This window comes from Girardinichthys multiradiatus, chromosome 6, assembly GCF_021462225.1.
Source record: "Girardinichthys multiradiatus isolate DD_20200921_A chromosome 6, DD_fGirMul_XY1, whole genome shotgun sequence".
NCBI classification, from domain to species: domain Eukaryota; kingdom Metazoa; phylum Chordata; class Actinopteri; order Cyprinodontiformes; family Goodeidae; genus Girardinichthys; species Girardinichthys multiradiatus.
This window is the reverse complement of record NC_061799.1, coordinates 25591349-25608822: the sequence shown is the minus strand read 5'-3', so window position 1 is coordinate 25608822 and position 17474 is coordinate 25591349.

Here is a 17474-nt window from a genome sequence, read left to right as displayed (position 1 = left end):
TGATTTATGCTCTCCTTGCCCAGCTAATCCTGTCTTGGTAGTTTGGCAGTTCTATCATTCTCTTCCCGTTTTCCAATGTACAGTACACAGTAAAAATTCAAACCTTAGGATGTTGTTTTGTAATCTATCACTGCTTAGAACTTCTCCCCAACTTTATCCCCTATTTGTCCAGTGTTATTTTGTCTTCTAGTCTTAATCTTACTTTTTTTCACTAATGTTCTTTACTAAACCTCTGAGGTCTTCACAGAACAGCTGTATTTTTTGAAATTTAATTACACGAAGGCAAACTGTATTTACAAATGAGTCGACTTCTGAAGCAATGGAAGGCACTGGATTTTATTTTGGAGTACCAAAAAGTGCAAATGCCCAATACACTTTTCAGATTTTTATTTGTAAAAAAAAAAGTTTAAAACCATGTATCCTTCCACTCCACAATTATGTGCTGCTTCATGTTCATCTCTCACATGAAATTTCAATAAAATACATAAAAAGTTCTGATGGCTACATGTAACAAAATGTGAAATGGTTCAAGGGGTGCTTTGGCAAGGCACTGCATATGTGGACAATTTTTTGGCTGAATGCAGCTATGTTCTAGTATTTTTATATGTTTGGCAGTTTCTAACAAGTCTGTGACAGAATATTTAGAAAAATAGGAACTCAGGTATTTTTTGTTTTGTTTTAAGTTTGTAGTTTAGTTTTCATTAATCTTACTGTAAGAAGCCTTGTTGACAAGTGTAGGTCATTTAAAGCAACTGCCAATCTTACTACTAACAAGATTCCCAACAATTTTCCTTTGGCTTCGGTTCTTCAGACTATACAGACATCTGATTGCCTGTTAAATGTTAAAATTCATGACAGCACAATCTCAAAAAAGGCCAAGGTGCCAGTGAAATGGAAACCAAACACAGCCTTTCAGTGTAAACACCACAAAACAGCAATAGTGGTGGATGTTAATTTGGAGCCACAGAGCAAGGGCAGCCATGGTGGTAGAGAGAAAGGTTAAATGATTCACGCAAAAAATGGTTCACGCAGAAAAATAAAATAAAAAAGTGTCTTGAAATCACAATAGCACAGTCAAATTACTGAGGTCAAACTGTCAAACCAATAAATAGACATTTTAGACCAATTATTTTTCTAGAATCACATGTTCTGCTTTTGGATACACGTGCCTTTTCCTTAAAAGTTTAATTTCTCCCGCACACTAAAACAACCTCATCCTTATCTGTCATTGAATAACATCCCTAAACACAACTTGTCAAATGTTAGTAGCAGCTAAAGGAATAATGAAGGAGGAAAAATCAATGCAAGTACACTTGGCAGTCAGTCCTTTCCGTTAACCTTTCCTCCAACCTACCAAGAGGTCAAATCAAAGCCTCATCATCAGCAGTTCCAACTCAGTGCAACACTCTGGAATTAGTTTAAACAATTTCACTGAATAATGCAACATGTGTCACATGAATATACAGGACCTCTGCTGATAGCCTTTTCCTTCTTATTACCAGAAAAGCATATTTGGATAAAACATTTATTGCAAATACAAAATGGCTTTTTATTAAAACAACTTGGTTGGACATGTATAAAAGCATAATAACAGGCCTTGTCAGTAATTCTGACAACACTATCCCATTTATGTGTAAGTTGTTCTGGGAAAAATAGCCTGAAAACCTCCAACTATTTTGAAAGGCCTTTAAATTCTGTCCACGCAGGAACTTTTTTTAATATGTGTTCAGTAACTAATTGGTGCTGGCTGAGGACGCTCACCATGCATCCTGCGAATACAGGCTTCCTGAGGAGACTGACCTTTGAAGGGTCACTGTCCAGTATGATTAATGTTTCTTTTATGGATTAAATGCAATAACCAGGTGCCTTTGATTAATTACTAACATCGCCAACAGCAAATTGCTTCTAAAGATGACGGCGCTGGTGGTAAAATAGTTTTTTACTGAGCTTCACGATCCCCTCCATAACAAACAAAAGATTGTGCCGTGTAGTCTTGGACCCACCTTTTTGTTACTTTTTTACTGGGAAAATGCTTTAGAGTTAGCAACTACGTATCTCACATAGCTGTACGTATTTGGAAATATGCTCATAGTAGCTAGAATTATGCATTTTGGTTTTTTTTAATACCTTAAATTGTAACAAATCAGACTAGCAGGACAAAGGTCCCTTCTTTTTACCTCAATCCTCATTCAATAAAATAAATCTAATATCATCAAATTACTACGGGTAACACACTTTGATAATAATTTAAAATCTGGTCGCATGTGCTTACTCTGTTGCAGGGCCAGATGTTATCCCATTATATTATGTGCTTGCTTGGGCAAACATATTAGATTTAGATTTTTTTCAGAGGTGTAATGTGTAACTCTAATAGATCTGTAAACATTTCCAAGATCGTTTTGAATGCCGAGACTTTACAGATCCAGCATCAGAGATGGCAAGACTTTGACATTGAACTGCTCCAGAGAAAAACTATAGGGTCATTATAAACTATGATGATATGTTGTTAAGAATGGCTTGTACAAAGTTTACCAATTGGCAAACTGATTCAGTTTTTTTCAGTACTTTGTAAAACGACACATAAAAAATACAGTTTATCAGAGTTTCAGGATTCAGCTTTAACAGGTAAAAGCATCCAGGAACAACATGCTTTTTCTCTTACTCAAACCTGTACTTTACCCAGTCAGATTCACTTGAAACTTTACTTTCATATTTAGTCATTGTTTGATCTCAAATTCATTTAATGTTTGATCCTCAATGAAAAAAACCTAATAAACCATATAAAAAATAATGGTTTGGATGTCCAGGTATTAAAGGAGTAAAATCTAAATTTGTTTTCTATGTACGCCTGTTCAAACTCCCAAGTCTCTCTGTCTATTGGCACCTAATTTATTTAACAGGGCAGTATTTAAAATAGTCCATGGCAAAATGGGATAGTCTTTCATTTAACCATTAGTTATCATCAAATTATTTTACCATGTAATCAGACTCATGTTAATATCCCTTATATGACTTGCAAACAGCTGTCAAACCTACAGTAGTCATAAGCATACTGCTTTATTGAGGCTTTAATACATTTCTTTTCAATAAAATGTATGTTTACCTATTTCCATAGATTAGATGAAAATAAATACACATAAACATATAAATGTTTTATAACATAATGCATGCTTGACACTGACAACAAAATACTTAAATTAAGAACTTACATTAAGATATTCATGATTTAAATTTATTAACTACATGAGTTATGAACTTAGGTAAATTACCTTGGTAAATTGATTAGTGAGTAATATGTAGGCTAACATTTTCATTTAATTCTCTAAAATCCTACAAAAGCTAGTTTCAGGTTTTGCAGGGAAGTGTCTTCAAAGTGCAGCATGAAATATCAACCATATTTCTCAGCCAAAAGTTCTATGAATAAACACAGCAACTGCATTTTTCAATAAATAGGTCAAAACATGAAGAAGAAGCAGATCATCAACATCATCCCCATGATCAAAAGCCCAAGTTTAGGAAGTGACTGTATTTCAAGACCTATTTTAGAAAATCTGGCATATTTAGGACTTTTTTAAGGACTCTTAAGTATTTTGCGAAAACATCTCAAAAATGCTCATTTTGTTTGGAACAAATTACAACAGGTCCTGAAGTTGTGCAGTTTAATTGAACTGAAGGGTTTTAAACATATTTTAAGGACAATGGAGAAAGCATTATTGGATGGCTGTTCATGTTCTTAGTGTTTTACTGCTACTTTCTTTTCTTTTAGTTTCAGTTGTATTTTTTAAGTTCATTGGTTATATGAATTGTAAGAACTATAATATTTTTTTACATGTGGTAGGATTAAAATATGTCTCATTGAGATGTACCCATATATATAAAGGTGAAATAAAATAAAAAAAATAGAACTCACAGAACTAGTACAGTACTAAATTGTCTCCAGGCTCCCTAGAAAAATCTCAGTTCAAAGAGAGAGATAGTGCTGCCACTTTCACCTACCCAACATCACAAAAAGGACCAGGAAACCCCTTCAGCCATCCACAACAAGTGAAAAGGAATTCGGCCATTTAGCTCTTTCAAACACTGAGTATTATCATGTTAAGCAGGATCAGTCAGAGCAAGAACATTTTTTATATGCACAAACTCAAATTATCGGGAGGAGGGAATTAAAAAACTTAATCTAAGATAAAAACACATATATGGGTAAGAAAATCTGAAGCAGGTACATTCTTGTAGAATTTAATAGAGGTTTGGCCTCATCTTTGCTGCTGAAATACAAATGGTGTCAGGAAAAACTAAGCAGTAAAAGAAAATTACTCAAGTTGGTATTTGTCAGTGACTGCTAAGTGTAATTGCATTTGAGTTTTGCTGAAAAAGCAAATAACTGAAATACATTTCTTAAAGTTTGTGCTGGCTGTTCCAGAGAAAAGCTAAATGGAGATAGGCTGCCATTATTTATACAGTAGGCTAAAACTAACAAAACATATTAATCTAAAAGGAGCCTATATGTGCATGTAAATTGTAGGACAATTCCAGCAAAACATTCAGTACTTATGTTAATTTATTCAATAAAAATTTAAAGTCACAAGTATTTTTGCAAGACTGAAAAATCGATGCTTTATCTGGTTCAAATTACATCTGAACTAAATTACTTATACATAGCTAAAGTGCCAAACAAAAAAGTGAAATAAATGACAGGATGTTGTGATTACCACAAATTATATTGATATGATGAAATTCATCTGAATGTTATGTGCTACTCTCACAAAACAATGTTGTAGAGAAGTAAGACAAAGAAAAACACCTCCATGGCAACCACGCTCTCAGAAACCACACATCCTTCCATGTGAAACACTTAGTTTTAAAACTGTGGATCAGCATGTGAGTGAAAAACATGGCATGAATTCTAAGCTGCACGCAGTTGAAAGGTAAAATATTCCCTGGAGATTTAAGCCAATCGTTTCCAAGGCAACGATTGGCTTAAGTCTCCAAAAAATTCTTGCTCCAAATTTTTACAAACCGTTGCAGTGCATGTAATTGGATTTCCACTGACCCTATTTACTTATCAGTATATAGCCTTGTAATGACCTTTGTTTCAAATTAGTGCCATGTAAATAAATGAAGTGGAAGTGTATTTAGTTGGAAGAGTGCCTCATCTGTAAACAAATCATATCAATTAAAAAATATGACACCACTAGTTAACAAATTCTTAATTCAGTATGATAACATTTTAACTTTTCATACAAAACCATAAAGCATTAAATTTAACTTTGTCTTCAATGTAATTAGACTGAAAATATCTTTATAAATTTGTATAAATGATACGTCAGTTTCACTGGAATCTCAGGCGAACAGCAGCGGCAACACGAGGTGAGACGATCCATAGCCTGCAAGTAGCCACAATAATATAGAACAGGGCAAATGAAGGTTGCTTGTAATTACACCTACCCTCAGGCTTAATTAGGTCACCCTTACTGTAAGTGAGTACTGTGAGATAATGTGCATGTTTATGTTATGTTTGTCTGAATTTGTTCTCCTCACGGACCAAAGGGTGAAGATCAAGACTCACAACAGCCAAATTAATCTACTGTATAGTGTCTCTTCTGACAGCACATCTGACAGCTAATTTAGTACAATATGTTTATGTTTTGCATGCAATTAGTGTGTTGTCATGAAAAACTTCTTTTTGGCAATCAAATGTGTGCTAAAACACAAAATTCTTTTTTTCATTAAATGAGTGTGTGTCGTACGTACAGTCTGGTAATTACATTAGGTGCTTAGGGAGAGATTACTTGGCAGTGGTTGGCCATTTTCTTCTCATCACAAGTGAGGGAATTATGTGCGAGCAAGACATTGATAGGGTACATGGATAAAATCTTTAAAAAGTAGAAACATATGATACATACAGTACAACTTGCAAAAAGGAGAATGTTGTTGAAACCACATAGTTATTGCCGTTGTGTTTTCAGTTGCATGCAGAGCAGGTCAGATACCAAAGATGACCTGTGTTTTCAGAAATGCATGAGTTTGCTCAAACAGTGACAGGATTCAGCTTAGAGGTGATGAGTAGGGTTTTAGTATGACTAAAACACAAAACCTTCAGCCTAAGAGAGTGTGTTTTTATATGTTTCTTTCCTGTGTTTGTTGCTGTTTTTCATGATTATTTCCCTTTACTTTTAGGCTTTTAACCTACCATTGCATTCTCCTCTATTCCAAGCAGTGTCCTCTCAAGTGGGTGTTGAGAGCACAGGATGGCTGTCCCTGACATCAGCCTAATTAAATTTCCCCCACTCATCACTTGCAGCTGCAAGATATTTGAGGAGTTCCTTGCAAAGATGTTCTGTCAGGGTAGGCAGATGAGGCACAGCCTTACCATCATGACAAGTAAAATACTAGCAATGATAAGAGAAAATCAATTTGTCCATTTGACTGTTCTATAATTTTTTTTCTGTATGATTTCAACATTTTGATGGTCAAAATTGCTGAATTTATGCATTGACGATTCAAATACATGGGTGAAAAGCAATGTGAGGCAGTGAATGGCTGTACCCCACCATCGATGGCGCTGTGTCACACACACTGACTAAAGCAGGCCATTGCTGTCTCTCTTTATATTGCCATTATATACATGTTGGATTATACATGTACTAAACATGCTGACACTCCATAGTCTGTCTAATATATTTTAGAAATGTGTGTGACATATTTAATCTTTCTAATCGGCCGTGAATGGACGGGGGTAACAGTGGCGACGGTGGTAGTGGTTCGTCTTGTAACTGGTGGGTTGCTGGTTCAATTCTATGCACTGCCAGTCTCAGTTGTGTCCTTGGGCAAGACACTTTACCCGTCTTGCCTGCTGATGGTGGTCAGAGGGCTCGGTGGCGCTGATTGTATGGGAGCCACACTTCTGTCTGTCCCAGGGCAACAGTGGCTACAATGTAGCTTATGTAGCTGTAAGTGTCTGAAAGTGAATATGAATGGGTGGACGACTGATTGGGGTCCTGGGACTTGATAAAGCTCTTCACAAGTGCAGGCCATTTACCGTCATTAACCATAAATGCGCAGTGACAATGGATAGGGCTAAGCCCCATAGACATGGACAGCTAACATCACCTCATTCTTTGGCTACGCTGAGGCAGAGGTGTTTTCATAGGCAAGTCCTGTAATCGCAATCTAATTTAAATTTGGTCCAACAAAATGAAAGACAACTTCTCAACACTGAAAAAAGATTTTTCTAAACTGGATTTTTTGTGAAAACAGGAGGTTTTAGAGAGAGGAAGACCAACTCCAGAGCTTAAATATCTGCTTCAAACAAGTGGGAGAAAGGCAATGGGCTCTTTTCAACTGGAGTGTTACACTCAAAAACAGTGTGTAGTACACGGATTTGACTTGGTATTGAATGGGCAGCACAGAATGAACATTAACATCCACAATACGATGGCGAGGAAGAACCGGGGGATATTAAAAGGCAATAATGAAATTTAACCTTATACAAAAAACATTCTTTTGTTTTTCTTGCTAACGTATTGTTGACCAGTATGGAATTGATTAAAGCATTATCAAAAGCTTTTAAAGCAATTAAATGATTCAAATAAAGTAAAAATTTAAATGTTTTGGGTTCATATTTGTACATCCGACTCCAGAGGAGTGCCTCATAAACCCCATTGCATGTCACTGGTTCCTTGCTTGTACAGCCCATTTCAGGTCACTTCACAGAATCTCAATGAGATCAAGATCTGGGTTTTGACTGGACTCACAACTTTCCATTTCTCGGTTCTCAGCCAGTCTTTAGTGGAATGACTGGTATGTTGTGGGTCATTGTCATGTTGCAAGGTCCAGTTCTACTTCACTTGTTTACAGATGGTATTGAATTGTTCTCAAGTAGCCTCTGATACATTGTAGAATTCATGGTGGACTCTATGATGGTGAGCTGGGCAAGTCCTGCTACTGCAAAGCATCCCCAAACCATGATACGTCCTGCTCTATGTAGTAGTTAGGTTTTTTTCTACTGGAATGCTGTCTTTGGTTTATGCCACACATGTCCTCCATTCTGGTTAAAAAAATGTTGTCGACTCGTCTGTCCAAAGAACATTATTTTAGAAGTCCTTGTCTTTCTCAACATTCTCTCTGGTAGCATTTAGTCAGGCACTTATGGCAATGTTAGAGGTTTAGTTTAGTTTAGTTTATGGAAATTGGAGACTTATTTTAGCATCTTGCCTTCTGATCTAGAGGTGAACATGCTTGGACAGCCAGACCCTGGCACGATGACAGGTGTTTGAAATGTACTCCACTCATTGACAACTTTCTGGACAGCAGAATTGCTAATGTCAAATACTTTTGAGACATCTTTAATTAAATCCCTTACCAGACTCATAGCCTGCTGCAGTCTTCTTTCTGATGGCCTCAGACAGACTTAAAATCTTACCATGGTGTTTACTCTCACTTCAACAGTTGGCAGCATAAATGTCTGAGGAATAAGCAGAACAAAGCTTTTAAAAAAATGCTGAGTAATGATGTTTTAATCAAGTGTATATTATGTTATGCGCCTATGTGTAATTTTAGCCATCTTAAGTGTGGAGGTATCCTAATTAATTCCTCACCAGAGCAGTTTTTTATAGTTTAAATAAACTGTAAATTGGTATTTTGCTCAGATTTTATATATATATATATATATATATATATATATATATATATATATATATATACTCTGCTCAAAAAAATAAAGGGAAAACTCAAATAACACATCCTAGATCTGAATGAATGAAATATTCTCATTGAATACTTTGTTCTGTACAAAGTTGAATGTGCTGACAACAAAATCACACACAAATCATCAATGGAAATCAAATTTATTAACCAATGGAGGTCTGGACTTGGAGTCACACACAAAATTAAAGTGGAAAAACACACTACAGGCTGATCCAAATTGTGCAACATGACGTTGGTGGATGGAGCGAGACATGAACTGTTGACACACTCCTGCCACATGAGGTCTAGCATTGTCCTGCATTAGGAGGAACCCAGGCCCAACCGCACCAGCATATGGTCTCACAAGGGGTCTGAGGATCTCATCTCGGTACCTAAGGGCAGTCAGGCTACCTCTGGCGAGCACATGGAGGGCCGTGCGGCCCTCCAAAGTAATGCCACCCCACACCATTACTGACCCACTGCCAAACCGGTCATGCTGAAGGATGTTGCAGGCAGCAGATCGCTCTCCACGGTGTCTCCAGACTCTGTCACATCTGTCACATATGCTCAGTGTGAACCTGCTTTCATCTGTGAAGACAACAGGGCACCAGTGATGAATTTGCCAATCCTGGTGTTCTCTGGCAAATGCCAAGCATCCTGCACGGTGTTGGGTTGTGAGCACAACCCCCATTTGTGGACGTCAGGCCCTCATACCATCCTCATGGAGTCGGTTTCTAACCGTTTGTGCAGACACATGCACATTTGTGGCCTGCTGGAGGTCATTTTGCAGGGCTCTGGCAGTGCTCCTCCTGTTCCTCCTTGCACAAAGGCGGAGGTAGCGGTCCTGCTCCTGGGTTGTTGCCCTCCTACGGCCTCCTCCATGTCTCCTGGTGTTCTGGCCTGTCTCCTGGTAGCGCCTCCAGGCTCTGGACACTACGTTGACAGACACAGCAAACCTTCTTGCCACAGCTCACATTGATGTGCCATCCTGGATGAGTTGCACTACCTGAGCCACTTGTGTGGGTTGTAGAGTCCGTCTCATGCTACCACGAGTGTGAAAGCACCACCAACATTAAAAAGTGACCAAAACATCAGCCAGAAAGCATAGGTACTGAGAAGTGGTCTGTGGTCCCCACCTGCAGAACCACTCCTTTATTGAGTGTGACTTGCTAATCGCCAAAGATTTCCCCCTGTTGTCTATTCCATTTACACAACAACATGTGAAATTGATTGTCAATCAGTGTTGCTTCCTAAGTGGACAATTTGATTTCACAGAAGTTTGATTTACTTGGAGTTTTATTGTGTTGTTTAAGTGTTCCCTTTATTTTTTTGAGCAGTGTATATAAATGAATTGAATTTCACAGAACTGTCAAAATGTACTGTATGTTATTTTTCCATTTCTGTCAAAAAATGTTTGATGATCAACAGGCTTTCAAAATAATGTCCCATTTTTTCACATTACTGCAGTTTGTCTCAACAGTAGCTCCTTCAATTGGCTTTGTCCAGGAAAGAGACAGGGATGTAAAAAGACAGTATCATTAATGGAGAGAGACCCTAAAGTCACTGGCAAAAATAGCTTAAGTGACAGCATCATCAAGGCATGGAACATGGTTAAACACATAAACAGTAACTGAGGTGTAGCTTTGTAGATTCTAAATAGAGAAAAAACAGAGAGAGAGCCTAAGGTTTGCAAAATATACATAAATGGAGAGTAGTTTGAGAAAGCAGTGGAGTGAGGAAGAGTGATAAATGTGTCTTTTAGCAGCCTAATCCCTACAGCAGCATAACTACAGAGACAGCTTAGGATAACCTAAACCACTCTAATTATAAGCTTTATCAAATAGGAAAGATTTAAATGTAGTCTCAAATGTGGTCAGGATGTCCAGCTCTCCTAAAAGCACAGTCAAACATTATCTTTCTCGTGTGGCAATTAAAAGAGAAATCATCATTCGTGAGGTTAAACGTAGAGACATTAGATGTAGCAGGCATGGATTCTGCTTTTAAATAATAAAGCTTTAGAAGAATCTAGTGAGTTATATAGCCCACCTCTAATCTTAATATTTGATTCTCCGCTTGAGTTGCTTGATGAAGCAGTTTTCAGCATCCCTAGCAATTGTTTTTTTTTATTTTATTTTGGTATATCGACCAAAGCTGCGTAGCTAGGATAAGGAAAAACTTCATGTCAAATATTAGAACAAACATTTTAAATTTGTATCGGTATTTTCTTCTGCTTCTTCAGATTTAGGTAGATACTTTCTCTTCTAAGTTTTATAAAAGCATACCAAGCATTAAATGAAGCAGTTTTTATAGTTTTAGCTGCTGATTGCTTAGGTTTAGAAAACACACTCCTTGGTTTGCTTTAATAACCAAATGAGTTTTTTTATTTATTTTATTTTTATTTTGTGGGTCCAGTGGCCTTTATTTTGCAGTATACAGACAGGAAACGGGCAAAGAAAGAAGGGAGGTAGAGATGTTCAAAGCTCCCAGGGCTGAATTTGACCTTATCCATCTCCAACTGTCTCCACCATTCTATGGTTTGTCATGAACAGTAAAAATGCCAATTCTTCTCATTAAATATTGTCCCCAAAATTCCTTTATGTGGTTTTAGCTAGTTTGGAAGGCTGCTTGTTTTAAAGGAATGCTAGAGTTGTTGTACTGACTGGATGCAAACATTGTCATCACTGAAAAACAGATGAAGCTACTCATTTAATTATGATGAAATTGTTCCAAGGTGACATTCACGTCTACAGTTCACGTTATGCTGTTTTGTCGTACTGCTTTCATTTTTCATTGTCATTTTAAACCGTCAACCTTTTGTCCTTTGCTCTCCGACTCTGTGCCCTTGTACTTGTGGTTTCTGTCTCCATTATTGCCATGCATGGCTGTTTGCTGGAAAAAACAGGACAGAGAAACACTAATGATGTTGGCTTGAGCTCAAAGCTAATTAAAATTCTATAAATATGGTGGAGGTAGGTGGGGTGATGGATGCAGTGTGTCAGGAGTCTGGTGAGCAAGGAGGTGCGCAGAGATGTTCAGACAATCAATACTAGCACACTGAATGCATGACACTGCATATGCATTTAATGAACCAACAGGTTTATCTGTTAATTACACGCCAGGACACACCTTCGCATTCTTCACACTGTGCTAAATCTCTCTGTGCTGCCTAGATAATGGCCAGCTATTTCACACAACAAATCTGCAAATGGTGAGCACATTTCTCTATTTTTACCCATTCACTTTATCTCATCCTCTCCCAACTGTGCTTTCATTTATTGCAGGTAATTCTCCTTGTACACTTTACGCTGTACTGCCTAATGCAATGCATTTATTATCCATTTTTTCCCTTTGACAAAATAGTTTCGAAAAACATCTGCTTCCTCTCTGCAAGCATTATATGTGGGACTATTCCAGTATTTTGAGTGTGCTAGGATGATTGTACAGATCAGAAGAGTCCTGAGGTGTTGGTCAACTGTCCAAACACACAATTTTGCAAAACCAACAGATAAGGCTCTCATGTGAAAGCAAAGCTAGAATTCCATTTCAGCAACTGAAGCATATATTTTTGTTATTTTACCCCCCACTGTCCAAACCGTATTAAAAGGTGCTACTTATAAAACAAATAAACAAAACCTCTGTAACTCTTTTCACCCACCTCAACACTGACAATAAGGAGGCATGAAATCCATCTGTTTGTGTGGCACCATGCTTCTTCTTCTGTTCAGGAATGTGCGGTTCCAGTTAATGCCTTTAAAAATTATATAGCTCCTCCTTAACACATTGCAAAAGAAAAAAAAGATAAGAAAAAATAGCAACCAATATGAGCAATAAACAAAAAATTATTAATAGGCAAATACAGTGTAATAAAGCCATAGGAAATAGCGGCCCAGGGTAATGTTAAAGTACTCTTCTTTAGTGTGGCAAGCCTTTATATGTAATGTTTTCAGCTTTAAAAGTGCAAATCATGTGTATACAAATAGGTTTATATATATTTTTAAATAGGTAGAGACAGTAAAAGTATCTGTACAGTGATGACCAGACATTTATAACATTGTAGTCATTTTTGTATGCTTGTCATTAAAGTTATGTTACATGGGTCTAGACATGAGGAAGTGAACCTTAGTTTGTGTAACGTCAAGTCCTGTCATGCTGATGAGTGTTGCTTATGATGCAACCCTGTTTTGTATAGAGCACAGAATGAAAGGTCTTCATACTGTTCTACTTTAGCTGTGTTATTATCTTGTTCTATTGTTGTTAATTCTATGTTTGATCAATTGAGCATATGGAAATGAAAGTTAAAAACTCTACGAGTGCCCCCAAGTGGCCAAATGATTATTAGCTGAAGGTTAGTAAATCTTCATTGCACACACAACATTAAGTAATGTTATTGTTTGGCCATTGCTGCAACATTTGAGTAGGTCTTTTGTATTTTATTTAGCAGTGTGTTCTATAGTGCGTTACTACAAAAAGTACCCAGGTGTCCTGTTTCAACATTTCAGACTTATCGTATAGGAAGCAGCTTGCCTACATGTGCAAGAGCAGTTTTGCTCTACATAAAGGACATATCAAGATGATATCCTTGATACATAATTAATTTGGTTAAATCAAGACTGCATCTGGCATCAAACTAGTGTGCCATTTTGGAAAACAAACAACGAACGTAAGCATGCCCATACATCTAGATATATCGGAGAAAGCAAGTAATAAAAACAGTTATTAAAGAAAGATAAGGTGGTTTTTAATGAAAATGTAATTTTTAATCTATGGACTAAACCCATTTCAGGTGCCAAAAGCAAATGTAGTCTGATTTCTGACTGTTTAGGGTCTAGGACATTTCCTTCATTAACATGTAAAAGTACTTGGTATTGTCTGTGAATCATACAACCTGTTAATGTCTTGTTAGGTAAAAAATTTGTCAATGCCCTATCCAAATAAAAACTATTGTTGTTACTATTAGCAAGGTAAGAATATTTATTTTTTGTTTAAATATTGGTAAGTGCTCATCAGTAAGCTACACTACTGTAAGCCTAAGTTCAACATGTTTCCCACCTGCCTGAAATGATAAAATTGACATAGTTTATAATATATAGTACAAAGTATGATATAGTAGACTTATACCTAGGTCTAGCCCAAGCACCGGCATTGTGTTGTCCAAGAAACTAATCTTTCTTTAGGAAATATGATAGTAATAGAGACTAACCTAATATAAAATTATATGAGCAGCTAAAGACTTTATGTAGAACTGATCCATTTAAATCAACCTGTACTATTATATAACTACCAGATTGTCTTGGTCTTAATAATTCTTCCCTATACTCATCCTAACTTTTGATGATGACTATTAAATGATTAAATGATAAAATGTTTTATCCCATCTCTTTTTCTCTGATTGTCATTTTACAGCAGCTCATAGACATAATTCTGCGACAAAAACCTTTGTGGAATCACTCCAGTATCAGTGACTGGCTATCACTGTCTTTTGCATGCCCTTCAGAGTGGCACACAGCAAGTTAGCAGATATTGCGGACAAGGATAGCAAACTTGCTTGGCTGAAGACCAAATTGTGTTTGCTACAGTCACAGATGCATATCAACACAATGCTGGAACAGCTTTTACCAGAGGCAAAGTATATTTCAATGCCGTTGAAAGACAAGGCAGATACAATTGTTGGGGCTGTTACTATTAAAATGCAGAAAGCCAACAAAGGTGCAAGAAACCAATCTTGACTCTGGCAGTAAAAGAAATGAATAAAAACGAGACTACTCAAAATGTCTTGTGAATGGTTGGAATGAAGTTAAAAGTTCAGAACTCAATTCCAACTTTTAACAGCATAGTTTAGATTGACAAGCAGAAGAGCCAGACCTGATATGCAACTATTCATAGTTCAACCTGGCCATAGACGTTTCGTAAAATGAAAGTGGTACAGTGGAGAGCATGGTAACTCAGGCATGCTGCAGACAAAGAACAGGGATCTGGTGCTGTTGATAAGTTGCTATTGTTAGTGCAAGTCTTTCAACATATCTGCCCTGCTTGCCTGGCTTACATTACCCAGGGAGTGGCTTGACAGCTGCCAGAACTCCCTCATGAATGATATGACATTTTTATTTATTTTATTTCATTTCAGTTTTCATATCAAGACATGGATGGCTGAAAAAGAATCCTAATGAGAAGAGATAAAGACATTCTCATTTATCATTGAGGTTGAATTTTTTTAATGCTGAATCTGGTCTCCTTTACAGGGAGCAGTAGATAAAATTAATGAATAAATGAGTCATTCAGTTGACAGTGCTTTTTGGACTCTCAGAAAAACAGAAATGTTTTGAAATTACATATGAGTTAGACTTGTATGTTTCAGTTTTTGTGTGGTCATACCAGTGGAGACTTAACAAAAGTCTAAATTTATCAGTAACAAAGCACAAACTTGGTTGGTAAACTTTAATCTATATAACAACCCTTCTCCATATTACTCCAAATAGCCATGTAAATTTAGTCAAAGCAAGTTTTTATCCTAAGTGGTGCTAAAAAATTTAAATATTTGTATAAATCTTTGACAGTGTTTTTATTATTAAGCTCTTTATGGAAGTCTAACACTGCATGTGAATGTGAAATTATCTTTAAAGATGATATGGCCATGGACTTTGGGTCATGACCGAATGAACGAGATCCCGGACACAAGCGGCTGAAATGAGCTTCCTCCGTAGGGTGGCCGGGCACTCCCTTAGAGATAGGGTGAGGAGCTCGGCCATCCAGTAGGGGCTCGGAGTAGAGCCGCTGCTCCTCCACATCGAGAGGAGCCAGTTGAGGTGGCTCGGGCATCTATACCGGATGCCTCCTGAACGCCTTCCTCGGGAGGTGTTCCAGGCACGTCCCACCGGGAGGAGGCCCAGGGGACGACCCAGGACACGCTGGAGGGACTATGTCTCTCGGCTGGCCTGGGAACGCCTTGGGCTCCCCCTGGAGGAACTGGAGGAGGTGTCTGAGGAGAGGGACGTCTGGATGTCTCTGCTGAGTCTGCTGCCCTCGCGACCCGGTCCCGGATAAGCAAATGACGGCGAGTACGAGTGTGAGTACGAAAATAGTTTAGCCCTAGTCATTATTGAATACATTTTAATCAACCTGACAATCCTCCAACAGTTAGTGTCTGATTAGTTGATAAAACCCCTACCTGACTGGTCTGTTGTAAAGCTTGTGCAAAGTTCTTGCAAAGTTCATGCTCGCCATGAGGACGTACTCATCTTAACCCAGCCCATTATTTTAAAATGTGTTCCCAGTCATTTTAGCAGTGGTTCCACTGATGACCCAAGTTGGGACCGCCCAGACTTCCAACAGCTCTGCCAGACGGAACAGTACCTTCGATTTCTGATGTGACCACCAGGTCGATTCAAACAGCTGTTTGTGCCGAGACGTCATCAAATTTGAGAGGTGTCCGAATTGCACAACCTCTGAGAATTAATCAGTTCTTTAGAGGAGAAACAGCAGAACTCAGACCCAAAGCCTGAGTTATTTGTTCTTTGTTCTGCTGAGGTCTTTTTCTTGTGCTGGTGAAGTTGGAGGATTGCCAAAAGGAAGATTTTTTGGTAATCCTCTGCCAAATAATCCCTCAAAAAATACCCAAAGACCTCTACTGAGGTCTTTGTCTAGTGGAACATTCAAGTCCTGTCATATCTTTGAAGTATGTGTGTTGATTTTGATGCACTCCCATTTTGATTAGAGCATGTGTATTGAGGTCATCTTTGTCACTGTCATGAAAATTACAGTATTTTTATTTTATTTTTGCATTAGAGGATCAACTGATTATCTGGGGGATGACATTTCAGTCCTCTTTGAATTAGATAATTATTTGTGCAATTTACCATAAAGTAAGTCCTGCCACCAGTTTTGTGTTCGGTTTTCAGGCAACCTTGATCCTGACATGATTGAAGCGTTTGCATAGTGTGGTAATGAGATTAAGTAATGTTTTTATTGGGTAACTGCTGTGACACTAAGTCATAGTAGCATTGATTCGGTTGCAGTGGTGCCCATGTGAGGTATGCATGGTACATGAAAGCAACAGCACAGTGGCAGCCAGGCCTTCCTGGTGATCACATTGTATTTAATACTGAGTCAAATGTGTAAGGTGAGCATCATTTTCCTATGGCACAATGTCTTCATATGCCACTAAAACAAAGAGCTGATGGGGTGGGATTGATTAGGTTTAGAATTTAGAATTAAGCCAAAAAAATCACTTTCTTCCCTCTGTCTTTGTTTTAAAAACACTTTTACAAAAAATTTTAGTCAGTTTTAATTATTGTAGTTTGATTGTTTACTGGTCATTTGTTTTGCTTTATGTCTTTCATTTTAGTTAGTTGGTTTTGAAAAGACATTGATTGGCTTATTAATAATAAATTTAAATCTCTTTTACTGCTGATCAGTACATCTGGTCAGTATTTACATTGTTAATCGACCATTTAATCTTTGCATTGATTTTAAATTTAATTGAAACCATGAGGAATGCGAAATGATTGCTCTTTTAGTATGTGATGAAAAATACCTCATTGAAAAGAAAGCATTTAATCATCAGATCTATTTTAAGGCGGATTATTTATGATCATCAATATAATTTTATGCAGCTTAACTTTTGTCAGAAAAGTTTGCTCATGCCTCGCAGAATTCTTAAAGACTTTCTAAGCCAGCTCTCTCACGCATGTCTTCTGCATGCACACATGCTCAAACACACGAGACCTCTTGCCCATGAGGCCGGCCTCTTGGAGTTGCCTCTGAGCACTTGCCAGCTCCTTTCCTGTAAGTGC